Source organism: Thamnophis sirtalis, unplaced genomic scaffold (assembly GCF_051295495.1).
Source record: "Thamnophis sirtalis isolate CommonGarterSnake01/CBP01778 unplaced genomic scaffold, rThaSir2_p1.2 scaffold_10, whole genome shotgun sequence".
NCBI lineage: Eukaryota > Metazoa > Chordata > Lepidosauria > Squamata > Natricidae > Thamnophis > Thamnophis sirtalis.
Genome location: NW_028261390.1, coordinates 16,316,024 through 16,333,075, shown reverse-complemented (window position 1 = coordinate 16,333,075; position 17,052 = coordinate 16,316,024). Strand labels below are relative to the sequence as shown.

The 17,052-nt window shown below is 38.3% G+C and overlaps 1 protein-coding gene across 2 annotated transcripts in view; it reads right to left on the bottom strand.

Moving 5' to 3' along the window:
- BMPR1B (bone morphogenetic protein receptor type 1B) overlaps positions 1 to 17,052 on the bottom strand; it is a 203,973-nt gene that overhangs the window by 129,441 nt on the left and 57,480 nt on the right. For both annotated transcript variants that reach the window (XM_087724115.1, XM_087724117.1), the window contains exon 2: positions 2,812 to 2,890. The gene's annotated coding sequence lies outside the window, so the exon portion shown is untranslated. The remainder of the gene's footprint in view (positions 1 to 2,811; positions 2,891 to 17,052) is intronic.

Here is a 17,052-nt window from a genome sequence, read left to right as displayed (position 1 = left end):
CTGCACATGTGTGCATTCACCAAGCCCCTGTGCATGTGTGTGTGACCCCCATACATGTGTCTCCCCATGCGCATGCATCTCTCACATGTGCTCTGCCTCCTGCACATGCGCAGCAAAGACCTGAAAACCAGCTGGCCAGCTGGCCAGCTGAGCTGGGGCGACAGCTCGCATGCCTACAGAGAGGGCTGTGTGCCACCTGTGGCATGTGTGCCATAGGTTCACCATCACGGTATAGGTAGTCCTCTACCGACAACAGTTCATTTAGTGGCACTGAAAAAAGTGATTTATGACCATTTTTCACACTTAGGACCACTGCAGCATCCCTATGGTGAAATGATCAAAATTCGGATGCTGGGTAACTGGCTCATACATACAACCGTTGCAGTGTACCAAAGTCATATGATCCAAGCAAGGTCAATGGGAAAGCCAGATTCAGTTAACAAGCCTGTTACTAACTTATCGACTACAGTGATTCACTCAACAATTGGGCAAGAAAGCTCACAAAGTGGATGGGACAAACTCATGTAACAAATATTTCACTTAGCAGAAATTTTGGGCTCAATTATGGTTGTAAGTCGAGGACTTCCTGTAACTAACAATAATTCACAATGACAGGCTATCCAAATAGATAGTCTAAAACATTTGCACAGGGAAGAGATTTTAAGTGGCTTTTCTCCCACTGTGAAATATATACATGAATTTTATTAACCTTATCTTTTGATATAAGCCTTCCTACAGAATCTATATTCCTTGAAACATCCTATAAAATGAAGCCATGTTCTTTTTTCTTCTTCCAAAATTACTATAACTGGACTATTCTTCCAATCCTTTAGGGTCCATAACATAACAATATCAGACTCAGAAATGATCCAAGACATGCAGACACATTTGTTTAAATTCCATTTAATCTTAATCAAGTATAAAACACACTGGTAAGTGGTTGAGCCAAGCAAAAGAAAAAGATGTGCAAGAAAATGATAGAATGGTTCTGTCTTTGAAGATTTCTTTTTTTGCCTGTCAAGTTCACTAGGATTTAGATGAAAATAATACATCTTGAGAGCAAATAAAGTAGTGGCATTTTGGACATTATTCCGAGCCAATAACATCTTTTTTTAAAAAAAAACACTGATATTTGAAAAGAGATTTGGTTACCAGCACAGATGTTGATCAACTTACCACAGCACAACTCCCCGCAGAATAAGAGTTACACTAATATCAAAGAAATGATGGAACAGAATCATTAAAAAAGGATGCAAAAGGGGGAACAAAATTAAATGTGAATAATTTAATTGAAAATGTGAAAATGTAAATAATTTTCCAATTATTTTAAATAATTTAAATTGTTGAATTGTCCCACTGTGCGTTGTCTCATGGCGAGTTGGTTAAGCACATTGTCCCACAATGAGCCACAATGAATTGCCTGTGGTGAGTTGACTGTGGTGAGTTGTCCCAATCTAGGCATGTCAAACTCAAGGTCCATGTGCCGAATCTGCTCGGCGAGGTGGCTAGATCTGGTCTATGGGGGCAATTGGTGCCCAGGTTCTCCTGGTGCACCAATTGCGACCCTACCTGGATCGGGAGGCCCTTCAGACAGTCACTCACGCCCTTGTGACCTCAAGACTGGATTATTGTAATGCACTCTACATGGGGCTGCCCTTGAAGAGTGTTTGAAGACTCCAATTAGTCCAGAATGCAGCCGCGCGAGCGATTGTGGGTGCACCAAGGTACACCCACGTTACACCTATCCTCCGCGAGCTGCACTGGCTACCTATCAGTCTCCGAATCCGCTTCAAGGTGCTGGTCGCTACCTATAAAGCCCTACATGGCATCGGACCTGGGTACCTGAGAGACCGCCTCCTGCCAATTACCTCTCTCAGACCAATTAGATCGCACAGGTTGGGTCTCCTCCGGATTCCATCTGCCAGCCAATGTCAGCTGGCGACTCCCTGGGGGAGGGCCTTCTCTGTTGCAGCTCCGGCCCTCTGGAACGAGCTCCCTGTTGAGATCCGGATCCTTACTACCTTCCCGGCCTTCCGCAAAGCCACCAAGTCCTGGCTGTTCCAGCAGGCTGGGGGGAGCTGAGAAGCATCTACCTCCACAGAAATTGTGAATGTTGGTTTTGTTTTTAATATGTTGTCTTTGTCTCATTCCCCGCTTTCCCTTGTCTTTTGTGAGCCGCCCGGAGTCCTCTGGGAGTGGGCGGCATACAAGACAAATAAATAAATAAATAAATAAACCCGGAAACAGTAAAGGACTACTCCACAGTGCTTCTGCCAGCAAAAATGGAGCCCAAGAGAGCCAATATTTTCAGCCTCCTGCAGCCCTCTATCAGGGAAAAGAGAGCTCGGGGATGCGCATTGGCCCAGTTTTCAGCTGCGACAGCCTCCTGCAGTCCCCCCCCCCAGCTCCATTTTTGCTAGCAGAGGTCTGCATGAGGCTGTCACAACCGAAAAAGAAGCCTCGATGAGCGATGCTGAGCTAGCCCCCCCCCACAAGGTCAAACAAAACCCTGATGTGGCCCTCAATGAAACCAAGTTTGTCACCCCTGTCCCATTCCATCCGGATGCACCCAGTACATAAAGCAAAAGAATGCCAACTGGTTCTTGAAAGCAGAATCTACGAAGCTGTAGGTGTAAGAAAACAGTTTTCAACCAACAGAGTTTTCGTACAGTGATCCCATGAATGGAAACAACTGCAGTACACCACAAACCTACAAAGGCAGCTTTGCTCACTCAAACAGTGGCACGCAACCACTCCCCATCGTAGATGAAGAAGTGAAAACGAACAACGAAATAAAAAGTGGTTACATACCTTCAGAATCTTTCCTTTACCCAGTTTCCACTGTGTTGCTAGAAGACTGTTCTCCTTAAGCATGAGCAGCCCTTTGAACCTAATAGATGAAAAGAACACAGGTTTAAGCACGATGAACAGAAGAATTACGAACCACTGCTCCAAATCCAAGTTAAAATTAAGTCCATCATTGCTTTTGAGTCCATCTGTTCATATATGGGTGTCTCGCCTCCTTTCTAGCACGGCTACATATTGGTGTATAAAGATTATTTCCAGGCACTTGCTCATTACTTCATCTGTACATGAGACTGGTCTGTGTTATTGTATACCTCGGAATAGTGGCCAAGTCTCTCAGCTGTTCAGACAAAGGCATGAATTGGCTCTCTACCTGCCACTTTCCGCCAGGCTGGAAAATACCATTTTGCTGCCAGTTTTACAGAGGCTGTAGGCCTTTTCATGAAGACTCAGATCAGGCACGGAAGACTAATTATAAGACTCCTTTGAAGAAAGAAAACAATGTGGAGTAACAGGGGAGAGGAGGGGAAACAAGAAAGCAGAAGAGGTGGAGGAAACTAGCTATTCTCCCTTCTCGTTGCAACTTCACATATATAAATACCCTGTTTGCTTGAAAATAAGACCTCCCTAGATAATAAGCCCAATTGGACTTTTGTATGTGCTAAAATAAGCCCTCCCTCGAAAATAAGCCCTCCCCAAAATATTGCAACACAGCAACAGCCCTGAGGTCACCACGTTCACTGCCTCCTGCACTTCAAAAATAATAAGACCTCCACGAAAATAAGTTCAAGTGCTTATTTCAGAGGTTAAAAGAAAATAAGACCCTGTCTTATTTTCAGGGATACACGGTATTATTAATTAGGCTCATAAAATCAATTGGATGTATAATGCCACTGTCAACAGAACCAAAAGGTACATATAAAATTCAGTGGTGGGATCCTACCAGTTTAACAACCAGTTCAGAGATCACGCATCACCTAACTGCCTCATCTAACAACAGAAATGTTGTTGGTCAGTTATGGTCGTAAGTCAAGGGCTACCTGTATTTGGGAAGAATATTGCTAAAAATGAAAAGACTGGATAAACAAATTTTATGAATTGTGACTTCTGGAAGAAAACTATTTGTTATTATATGACTTGTTGCTCACAATAGTTGTTAAAAGAACTGAAATGGCATTGTGTAAGAGCAGTCAATTGCACATGTTATAATGTGGAAATGAGCATTGTGTATACAAGAGGAAATCGTTGAATTCAGCAGGAATGCAGAAGTGCATGTAGTAGAATGAAAAGGGAGAACGATTCTGCTTAGGAGTGAATGGAAGCTGAATCAATGATGATTGAATAGCAAAGTGAGTCATTACAAAAGCAGCATGTTAAGTGGGCTAGTCATTTAGAGTGAACTGAAGAAAACTGAAGTGCAAAACAAGAATATTCAGTTGATGGTTTGGAAAAAAGGGGGCAAAACTGGAAAAAGTTGTAGCTGAATGGCAGCGACTCCTGCAAAAGAGACTGTTGAGAACAAAAGAACAAAAAGCAATGTATAAACTGTTTATACAGGCATGGTGGACGACAAGGATGTTTTACAAGGACAGAAAGGTGTTTATAACAGCTGAAGCGGGAACCATGGCAACTCACCTCAAGCAGAAACATAGAGTGAATAAAGTTTCATAAAGTAAAGGAAGGATCAACAATTCACTGACTCGAAGGAGAGCAGGAGAAAAACAATCTTAAGATTTAAATCCTTGATCTATATAAAATCTAGGTCTATAGACCAGTGGTCTACAACCTTTCCAGCAGAGAGAGAGAGAGAGAGTGTGTGTGTGTGTGTGTGTGTGTGTGTGTGTGTGTTTGTGTTTGTAACCAGATGGTTTCTCGAGCACCACTTTCACAAATACACTATTACATGTGTTCACCCACCACTTCTGTGGCCCAGTTCCAAATGGGCTGAGGCCTGGCACTAGGTCGCGGCCCAGGGGTTGGGGACCCTCTGCTATAGACCATGACAAATGCAATCAGGTCCACTCAGTGAAATGGGCCATACATTTATCTTTCCAATGCTGCAATATCAGCCTTTTGGACATAACAAGGAAATGGGGAATTCATTTATGTTGTCCAATTGTAAATTCAAAGTATTTGATGAAAGAAAGTAGCAAGAAGGTGACAAGCAACATGGAGAAAGCAGATATTAAGAAATTAACTACTTAATTTGTTTTTTGCATCTGTCTCCATACAACAGGAAAAAACTGCAACCTATCAAATATAGCTCCACAAAAAACAGATTGGGAACACAAGTTAAAATAGGGAAGAAAATGGCTAAGTGTCATCCTATATGAGTTCAAATCACCGGGACCAGATGGATTACAACCCAAGGTTCTGAAGGAACTGGCATACACGATCTCAGAACCACTGAACTAAATCTTTCAAAGATCCTGGAGCATTGGGGAACTGCCAGATGACTGGATAAGAGCTGATGTAGTTCCCATCTTCAAAAAAGGGGAAAAATAGATCCAGGAAACTACACACCTATCAGCCTGACCTCAATACCAGTGAAGATTCTGAAAAAGATAATAAAGCAATGAATCAGCGAATACCTAGAACAGGGGTGGGTTCCTGCCAGTTCTAACCTCTTCTATAGAAGAGGTTCCACATATCTAAAGTGCTATTTAGAACCGGTTCCAGCTCCCTCCCCCCTCCCATCTGCACATCATCAAGATGAAGAGTGAGAGGAGGAATTCTAGGCGTTGAAGTCCACAAGTCTTAAAGCTGTCAAGTTTGAACACCCCCTGGGGTTTTTTTTCTAAAGGGTTAGGGGTGCAAGGGTCTTGTAACTTGACAGCTTTAAGACTTTGTGCTTCAAATGCCAAAGTTTCTGAGCCAACATTTTGGTTGCTAAGCAAGAGCGTTGTTAAGTGAGTTTCACCACATTTTACAAGTTGGCCATGCCCACCCAGTCACATGGCTTGCAAGCCACTCCCACCCAGTCTCATGGCGGGCAAGCCACTCCCACAAAGCAACCCACACCTACAGAAGAGGTTCTAAAAATTTTTGAAACCACCATTGACCTAGAAGCAAACAAAGTAATAACCAAAAGCCAACATGGGTTTGTCCAAAACAGATCATGCCAGACAAATCTTATTGCATTCTTTGACAGAGACAAAATTAGTAGACCAGAGAAGTGCTGTCAATATAATTTACTTAGACTTCAGTAAGGTATTTGATAAAGTAGACCATAACTTACTACTTGATAAGATAGAAAAATGTAGGTTAGACAGCATCACCACTAGATGGATTTCTAACTGGCTGACCAACCACATTCAATGTGTAGTCCTCAATGGAGCTGCATCTAGTGAAATATGCAGTGGGGTATCCAAAGGCTCTGTTTTAGGTGCAGTACTTTTCAACATCTTCATCAATTATTTGGATGAGAGGATGGGGAATCTCCTGTCAAGATGTTTACTGTTTGTTTACTTTTTTTTCTTATTCTATTTTGCATGTATTGTAAAACTAAATGATGATAATAATTTTAAAAAACAATCTGGTTTCTAAATAGCCTTAGTAACTGCTGTGTTACTTGTTTAACAGTTATTATTAGCAGCATTTCTTGATTTTCTTCACATCCTTGTTCAGATGCAAATCATTAATCTATACCATATTTACCTGAAAATAAGATGCAAGCTTATATTAATTTGTGCTCCAAAAGACATATTAGGGCTTATTTTCAGGTGATGTCTTATTTTATCATTCAGTACATCTGTCGTATGTTGCAATGGACATACTAAATGTGTCTGTCTGGCTGATGATCTTGATCTGTGGCTTATTTTGGGGGTAAGGCTTATATTACGAACATCCTAAAAAAAATCAATTATTTTCCAGTTAGGTCTTATTTGGGGGGAAATGCTTAGTTTGCATAATGAGCTCTCACTTATGGTATACACATTAAAGTACCCAATATTTATTTCTGGAAAAAATTATGCAATAAAACATGCCACTGAAAATTTACTCAAGTTTGTATCCCAACTTTTTTTTCAGGGCAACAAAATACTAATCAATAAAAGTTAACCATGAACAACCACATCCAAAAGACATCAATAATTTTATGGGCTTCTTGTGAAATAAATCAATGCACTTTAAGAATTTATTTTTCTCCTTTAAACTTTGTTTTTATTAGCTAAAATAAACTAGGGTGCAAAACAAATCATACCAATTCATGATGGCAACAATGGATGTTATTGATAGGTCCAAACACCTATTAACAACTGAAAAGGCTCTCAGGGTCAAGTGCTGACATGTTGAATTTTTTTGCTTGGAGAAAATTTGCCTGCACAGTAATGTTATATAAACATGATGTTGTGTTTTTCGCAGTTTAATCAGAAAATAATAAAAAATACAAGTTATCTTTATGAATAAAAACATAAGCTGAAAATCCATGAAAAGAGATTGCAAAAGTAGCATCTGGAAAAAAAACCTTATATAAATGTAGCCTATAGAAGGAGTATTACTATTTTCCAGCTTTTTTTTAATGAAAAGGCTGTTGCTTTCTAAGAATCAAATTGCCTTTTGTTTACTCTGAAAGGATTTATTTTTTACATAGTTGCATTGGCTCTTAAACTTCTATGGCGATGTCTAATAAAAAAAGAAAAAAAAACTGTACTTGAAATCATCTTTCTATAATTATTTATTAGACAGAACGAACCCAAAAGACTGCATTTCTGTTAAAAGAATAAAGTTTGGTTAAAACAAACGCTGATCTCTATTAAATAGGTGCCATGGCATAGCAAATGGTTGAGTCACAGTATACTCAAAGTTAATAACTTTTCCATTTGTGAATTCATATGGTATAATTCACAATAAAATTAAACTAATTCACAGCCATTTTTACACTAATTGCATTAAGAATTACAAACATATGGAAGACCTAAAAGAAATATCAGTCGGCTATTTTCCTGATGCCTCCGGAGCGTGAAAAAACGGCCCTACGGGCAAACCGGAAGTTCAGGAACAGTCTTCTGATTTTCTCGTAGGGCTGTTTTTTGTCCTCCGGAGCCTTCAGGAGGTTTACCTAAAGGCTCCAGAGGGCAAAAAACGGCCCTACGAGCAAACTGGAAGTCTGTTCCCAAAAGGCCTCCGGGGAGGAGGCTGTTTTTGCCCTTCCCCAGGCTCCTGGAAAGCCTCTGGAGTCTAGGGAGGGTGAAAAAGGTGCGCCAAAACCTGGGAAAGCGTTGGTAGAGCACATCCGTGCAGGGGGGGCATGTTCATGCATGCTGAGGTCACGCACATAGCATTATGGGTGTGGCACACCTGCATACAACCCCCCTGCGCTCCCCCCGCTTTTGGCACGCGAGCCAAAAAAGGTTAGCCATCACTGATCTAGTAATTAAAAGAGGTTGTGGTTATGGTAGCTGTTCTGAAATATGAAAATAAGGGAACCATAAAGGAAAAAAATGAACTTAAAATTGTAGCAGTATACAGGATTTGTTAATACAAGTCCTCCTCTTCCAGGAAAAAGTTTCAGAAAAAGTTTATTAATGTGCCAAAAACAAATTCCTTGTGTATCCACTAACACTTGGCCAATAAAGAATACTATTCTATTCTAAAAACTGTAGAAACGTGGATATTGCTATTGTTACCTATTGCAACTTGCCTTCGTATTATAGATACAGTGACATATATGAAGAGTCTGAGTATTCTTTTCACAAATGTAATTATGTAGGGAATGGACATTAAGACATAGGAATTACACTGCAATGTCACTGATAGTCAAATCTCAAACCTAGTTTTAGGAGATAGAAATATAAAATAATAACAGAGCTGGAAGAGACCTTGGTGGTCTTCAAATCCAAGTTCAGGCAGGAGACCCTATAGCATTTCAGAGAAATGCCATCCAATCTCTTCTTTAAAATCTCCAATGATGAAAAATCAGGTTAAAATAATATAAGAATTATAAACATTTTAAAACAGAACCAATAGATGTAATAGTTAAAGACATTGGATTATAAAGTTAAGAGGCCATAAATTCTAGTCCTGAAAATCAGTTGGGTGATCTTTGGCCAGTAACTTTCTTAGCCCTAAAAAGAAGGTAGTAATCTTCTTGTCATCATGTTGGACTTGATGGACCATTACGCAAAAGTGTAAACAAAACACATGCTTAAAGGTTTTGGAACACCTCTGATGCGATACTACTTGTTGTAACCTTCCAAGTTGCATTTAGTTTAAAAAAAAAATTGAGAGTCCCATGAAGAATAAGTTTTAATATGTTAGTTGAACCTGCAATTTATTAAACTGTAATGCGTTTAAGAGGGACAAGGTGGCTCAGTGACTAAAATGCTGAGCTTGTCAATCAGAAAGGTCAGCAATTTGGCAGTTCGAATCCCTACTGCCGCATAACTGAATGAGCTCTCATTACTTGTCCCAGCTTCTGCCAACCTCGCAGTTCGAAAGCACATAAAAAATGCAAGTAGAAAAATAGGAACCACCTTTTCATGGGAAGGTAACAGCTCTCTGTGCACCTTTGGCATTTAGTCATGCCGGCCACATAACCACGGAGACGACTTCGGACAGCAGCGCTGGCTCTTCGGCTTTGAAACAGAGATGAGCACCGCCCCCTAGAATCAGGAATGACTAGCACATATGTGAGAGAGGAACCTTTACCTGTTAGTGTGTTTAAGAGATACTCTTTATAATAGTATCCTTTTTAAAAATTACAGAACCTGCTCAAAGTATTCTGACTCATCATTTTGCCTAGTTAAAAGCTAGGCTTCTATGATCTCACTGTCAGAAAAGCTGCCACATTCTGTAACATAAAACATCTAACAAGTACACAGCAGCTGTTCATACTTGCTAGGAAAGTATGTTATAGCAATGATGTCATGGAAAAAAATCTGGAATTGATTAAAATGTATCAGACAGTCAAGCTATTCAATCTCTTGAACAATACGTGTTCACATATTCCACCATTTGCATTAAAGTTCAGGGCAATGAAGAATAGTTCCCTTTAAAAGATTACTATTGGAGAGAGGGCAATTGTCATGCTTTAGTAGTTTCATTTAATAAAACTTGCTTGTAACCAGATAGTAATAAATATGCAAAGCTAGAAGTCTCATAACTGTTAAACAAGTGGCTGGACATTAATCATCCAATCAAGGGGAGGGGGAAGGCCAACCTTTTAACTTTTAACAACATATGTATGTATTACGTGTTTATAGCAATGCATGAAGCTTCTGAGGTTTTTTTTAAAGTTGAATTATACATTTCTGCTCCAAAGAAAGCTGGGTATAAACTGGGAATAAAAATATTTACAGTCAAACAGAACTCATTGATTTTGCTCAGTTTGAAATTTTTAACTTTTGAATTCCTGATCCTGCTTATCTATATGGTGTGTGTGTGTGTGTGTGTGTGTGTGTGTTTGTGTGTGTGTGTGTGTTCCAGCATAACTCTGGAATACCTCGAGCAATTTCAACCAAACCTGGTACACCGATGACTTACGCTCTGGAAAAAAATATTGTGGGGGGTATAACAGCCCTAGACCCCCTCCAGGGGTGTGTTCTGTTAAGATACAGCCTGTTGTGCCTTAAAATGGCTTCTACTTACTGCCATAAAATGGCTTGTACTGTACAGTGCAGTAGAGTTGCCATGGTAACTGCTTCACAGTACTCCACAAGGGGCTCCCAATGGTAAGGGAGAAAATCCAACATTAGAAATTAGGTTTGGTCTGGACATTTTCCCCCTATAAATAAATATCCGGACAATGCCAGGTTATCAGCTAGTGAATTATAAAAATGTACTGTTTCAATTTATGAAACAACTTTAGCACTTTGCTTACATCAAGCAAAAGTCCAAGGTTGATTTGAAAAGCAACATTTATTGCTTTTAGAATAATTTCTATTGTTTTAAAGTTTTATATACATCTTTATGCATTTGCAAACGTATTGAAGGCTCTTCACCTTTCCAGTCTCATTCCAGTCTACAGATGTTCAACAAATAAAGAGAATAATGTGACAAACAAACACATCTGGTATTACATGAGAGTAAGAGGAAAAAAACAAACTCTCTCAAAGCTATTCTTACTTAGTTCTTTACAAACTCTGCAAGACTGAAGACTAGGTCTAGCTATAAAGAAATTAAGCAATTTATAAATTCTCCGGAGCACACTGCAAGAAATCAAGCTACAACTGAACTGCAACTGTATTGAATCAATAAAAGTAATTCTACAGAATCTGTTTTGTGATGTAATATAATTCTTCTGTCAAAGTCAGCAAAACTCTTTCCTAGTAATCCATGAGGAAAATCTGTATCAATTATCACATTACATCTATGCAGCTGAGGTTCATATCCAGCAGAGAAGCTATATTTCCCTTAGAGCTTCTATCCACCATCATATATCAGACTTAAAGAGACAGGAAATGATAAGTAGATGTAAATAGGATTCCTAGCTAGAGAATACTCAACTGGGAGTCAATTAACATTAGCAAGATCACTGAAATGATATGACATACTAAAGAGTAGGAAATCTCTTCAGACTCTTAGACTAAGAATATTTCTAGTTTCTTTACCATATGTGGGCAAAGCAATCCATCAGGAAACTGGCTGGAAGGAAGAAAGACTGGCAAATCTAGGAAGTTTAAAAGAGCTACTAATCATTCACTAACTTCTTCCAAGCTGGTGTTTTTTAAGTGTGTTAATGATTATAATTCCCAGGATTCCAAATAAATTGCAATTCTAACATATCTAATGGGTGTCATGAAAAGAAAGGATGTTCTGTACGAAATTCTTGTCTACTCTGCATAAATATGTGATTGTAGTGTGGTACAAAGATAGCCTTGAAAAATACTTTTAAATAATTAATATATTTACTGTACAGAGCAATACATGCAGGCCATCATATATAAGAGATTGCTATTCAAAGTTTACCAGGAAGGCAGAATTTTTCTCTGGATGATGAAAAATGCTGATCTCTCATTCTTCCAACTCTCAGTCATCCTATAAGATTACTAGTTATTTGTTCTCTCTGTTGGGAAATATTTTCTTAGTTCTAAGTTGCTTCTCGCCTTGATTAGTTTCCATCCACTGCTTCTTGTCCTGTCTTCAGATGCTTTTGGGAATAGGTTGACCTCCTCTTCTCTGTGCCATCAGTCCTTCTTTTCACTGGACTAGAGATACCCAATTCCTGAACCCATTCTTTATATGTTTTTAGCCTCTAGCCCCTAATCATCTTTATTTTTCTTTTCTGCACTCTTTCCAGAGTCTCAATATCTTTTTATATGGTGGCCAAAATTGAATTTATTTATTCAAAACATAGGTTGGATTATATTGTTTTATAAATGTATGTATTGGATTTGTGAGGCTCTCCAATTCCTAGCATTGTGCAATGTTGAAAACATATAAAAACAATAATTAACAGAAAATGATAGTGACAGGGAAATATATGTCCATTTTAGCTAATGAATTAATATATTTTTTTCAGAATTCTATGCCCATTCAAACACCACAAACATTTTTCCATACTCCCAAGAATGTAAAGACATTGATCTCTATTTCACAAACTCATTCAGGTTTCTGGTGGGATGTCCTCTTAAGGAGATGTTTTTTTCCAAATGGAAAATTTCAACATTAAAAGCTTAAAATCAATTACCAAAGGATTCCAAAGAAATTCTCCACTGCTCTGAGAAATAAGATAGGAAGACACCTGTCTCTTTTGCTGGAAAAGTTTTCAGGAAATTGGAAGACAAGTTTAAGCACATCATGAATCAAAACAGTCTACAAGATCCTGATTAAGACAGGTGCTGTGAAGGCTTACAAATGTTTTTGTATCATTATCCTACTTAGACCAAGATCTTGAATGCTTCTATTCTTCACACAGAGAAAAGAACAGACAACTGTGTTACCAAGAATATAGTGAATCGGTGAATCAACCCATATCATACATAAAATCCAACTGCTAGAATTTTGACATGGATTTACAGTACGTTATGCCATAAACAGCATTACTATACAAGCCATTCAGAAGATCAAACCTGCCTTCATTTAGCAGATGAAACATTTTTTCTTCTATTAGGTAGAATTCATGCAAATCAGTTTTCTTAAACCTTCCAACACTGTCTACACTACTCATGATTCCCTGCCAATATTATCACCAGAGCGGTAGGCTGAAAATGTATGGGATATATTATACAGCTATCTGCAAACAGTAGGTTGTGAGAGAGGCCAGCAGAAGAGATTTTCACAAGTTTATGCAAAACTTTAAAAAATGCTGGGTGAGCCAACTCATTCCTATTCCCGAAGTAAAATAATATAGTATTTTGTAATCATAACATATGGAAGAATGAAATATATTTTCAAGATGTCCAGCACATCTTCAATACATTTTCAGCAATAAATACTAAAGCTTGGCTAAACTATTTCTATAAATTCTTTGAATGAGATCTTAGTGTGGAAACAGAGCATTCTTTTGCATTAAAGCTATCATAAAACTCTGAACAGGTGCTAAAGCCCTTCAAAGTAAGATTTAGCCTGCATAAAATGAAGTTTATAAGGAAAATAATACTTAAAAATGCATGTAGATACAGAGTCTTACCAGTGGTGGATTGCAGGCGGTATATGCCCTGGTACAGGCATACCGGTGCCTGCCCGGAGCACCAGGTACCGTTCCGGTACGGTTCTCCAGAGGGCCCACCTGAGCTCCTTACGTGTATTTTAGCTCTTTGGCACTTCCGCATGGAGCAAACAGCACCTGCGCGATGCTCCGCCGAGCAGCTGAAGCGTCGCAGAGGCTCACAGAGGCGTCGCAAGAGGTAAGTACTCATGCGCATGCTGCAGACATTCATGTGGTACACGCCAGGCCCCATTGCAAACGTACCGGTTGCAACGGGATACAGAACCCACCACTGAGTCTTACCTACCACAGAATGCCAGTTCTATGCCTCTCACATGTACGCAACAAAACCTCTCTTATTTGCAAATCATAGACATATGTAAAACCCATCATATATGTTTGTGTGTGTGTGTGTGTATATCATCCATAAAGAATCATATTAACATTTACTGCACACCATTTTTATTTCTACTTAGTAACTAAGTCACTTGATTGTGAAATGGGTGGTATATAAACACAACAAATAAATAAATACACTACACAATACAAATTACATTTTTCAGAAATACTGACATTAGTTGTTAGTATAAACTTTTATGTCACCTTTCTGGTGCTGCTGCATGATTCACTATAGTAAACAAAATTAAATTAGTTTGTGATACTAATTTGTAAAAAGCAATTACAAAAAAAGATGTATTTAAAAAGTGATCAGTTTCAGTACTTAAAACATAAGACAAATTTCCTACGGAAATTGCTAAGATATTGCTCAAACATCAACGTTTGCCAGAGGACACTATTTTTTTTCTGGTAGAATTTAAACTTTTTCAGTTTAAGTACAAGCCCAACGACCCTGTAAATCCATCACAGATGGGACATCCAAAAGTTCCTCTTAATTCAATTGTAATGTGCAGGTATGTTTGTATTGAAAAGATACCACAGAGTATAGGTGTGTAACTAAGGCTCTAAATTGATTACTGATTTAATCTGATGATTCAAACCAATTCAGGAAAATTGATCCAATGTTAGTGTCTGAATTGAACTGTCAAATTAGGCTGATTTCATTCCACATTTGGTTAGAACAAAACCAAGAAAATTGATTTTGCATATTTGGAGGAGTGTCAAAGAGAAGATGCTCAAGTACTATTTTCCATAGTTAGAACAACAAGGATCAGGAATATTAGGTATAAGGTACAGCAAGCTATGTCATTTAAATATCAGGAAAATCTTCTTAACAATTATTTCTATACAACAGTGACAAACACTCTACCTATTGCTTCTTCTTCTTTTATAGTTTTTAAGAGGCTGAACAGAAACCTCTTGGGTATAAGTCTCATGTTCATTGCAGAAAGTTGGAGAAATCAGAAGTCCCCAACCACCGGGCTGTGGACTGGCACCAGTCTATGGCTGACCTGGAACCGGGCTGCATAAGCAAGTCCTATCCACACTCAGATGGGATCCAGGCAATACACAAAACCACTCCTACCCAGTCTACTGAAAAAATGCCCTCCATGGAACCAGTCCCTGTGCCCAAAAGGTTGGGGGCCACTGAATTAGATTATTCTGTTTTCCCTTCCAATTCTACAATTGTTGGATTCTATGATCCTCTTAGTAACACCAGAAAATCAGTGAAAATTCATCCTGTCTTCAATAGCATGTTCCAGCTAAATGTCAAAGCCATGATATAAAAGAAAGGTAAGGTTTTCTTTTCTTGGCACCAGTAGCATTGCAATTATTAATTTTAAAAAAATGAAACACTTGATTTTGGCACTGAAGATCAGTTCTACATCAAAACCAATAGTTTAAACTTTTGCTCAATTACCCATTTATCCAAAGCGTATAAAACTACAAAATCACACTTTCTCTTATGCCAGCTGATTAATGAGGTATGGAACATTATTAAGTACTAAAGCAAGCTCATACTTTAAAATGTTCAAAATATGTTCTTTATAAACCAAAATGTGCATAAATCACATGAGGTTTCACATTTCAATTTCCATGCCATAAATAGTGGGAGAGCTAGAGTCCTTCTATCCAATATCCATACTTTTAGTAGTTTAGAGGTATAGTATCTCAGAAACCAACTTCATGTCATGTTCAGGCTACGGTAATCAATGTAGTTTGCAGTTTTACCTAATTTTTTTTATACCAGTGTTCCAGTATTAACCCAGTCTGTTAATTTTACACTAAACTAATTCTCAACATTTGAACTGGTCAAATCTTTAGTGCAATTTCACTGGGCTATTTCTTTGCTGCTTATTCTTCCCAGTTTGGTGGGATCTGCCCTGAACTGAGAGAATTGATTTTTAAGAAAAAAAGAGGAACAATGGCTTGAAAAATTATTTTAGTAATCTCTCTATGATTAAGACTTTCAAAAAAATTGTCACCACCAGAAGAAAAAGAATTCCGCACTAGGATCAATATGTGTGCATCAGATTGAATTGCAACTCATGGAAATCACTCTGAATTACCCTTTGTAAATGGGTAACTTGTAGTGAGACTCAAACTATTTGAAAAAGTTATCATTTACCCATATAAAGCATTTCATGTGCTATGCACTAAGAAAAATTAAACACTCTTCTCCAATATGAAAATTATGGGTGTCACAGCCCAACTGGAGTTTGGACAAGATCATAGACATTGCCCTATTATGACAATTTGTTCATCATAGTTATACAAAAATAGTGAAGTCCTTGAACACAACATGCTTATAATGCCATTGCAACGTGGATCTGTGTTCATGGCATTGTTTTAACTACAACATTTGTTTGAATCAATAGAAAACTGTATGTAAAAGAAGCCTTTAAAAACCTTCAACTGAAATTTCTAAGAAACATTCATCACAAAACTTTTATGCCAAAAAATGATGCAATTTAATGCTAGCAGAGTGCATCCATGATCACCAATTGGCAGAAGACTGCTTAAGAATCCTTAATTTCCAAAACATTATCAGACTTAGCAATAGTTTCAACTAGAGTAGACCAAGAATTAGACCAAGCCAAGTACAAAAATGTATAAAATTCCTGGAAGCCTGGCACTCAATCATCAAAAAAGGCACATAGAAATAAACAATACCATTAAAAGAAGAATCGAAAAGCCAAAAAGGAAACAAAAAAATGAAAACACCACCTCACCAATAAACAACACTCAGCTCAGCAGAGATTACACCAAGATTAACATTAGGCGAACAATCAAGAAGCAAACAATAACTCAATAGAGGAACTGCCGAACAAGCTAACAGTATACAGTAGCCCAATCAAGGAACCACCAAGACCACTTCCACCAACACTAGTAGGGCAAGCCACTAGTATATAAAATGAGAGCAAACCCCAGCCCCTACTATCACTGATTCTGTTACCTAGTTTGATAATGAAATGTTCTACAAGAAAACAACCAAGCTCAGAGCAACAAGGGCCTCACAGTTGAACCCTGAAATACAAATATTCTCTTCTATTAGTACTCTATATTAAAAATCGCCCCGAATTCCTTCATTTTTTAAAGGTAGAAAGATAGAATGCAAGTAACCCAGCTGCATGCATATAACGTATTGTTCTTTGCATAAAGAGAAGACTGAAGACTATTCAAACTAACAGACCCAACGTAAAGGAACAAATGCCTACCCTTGTCACAAAATATCCTGCAGCAGCAGCCCACTGCATATG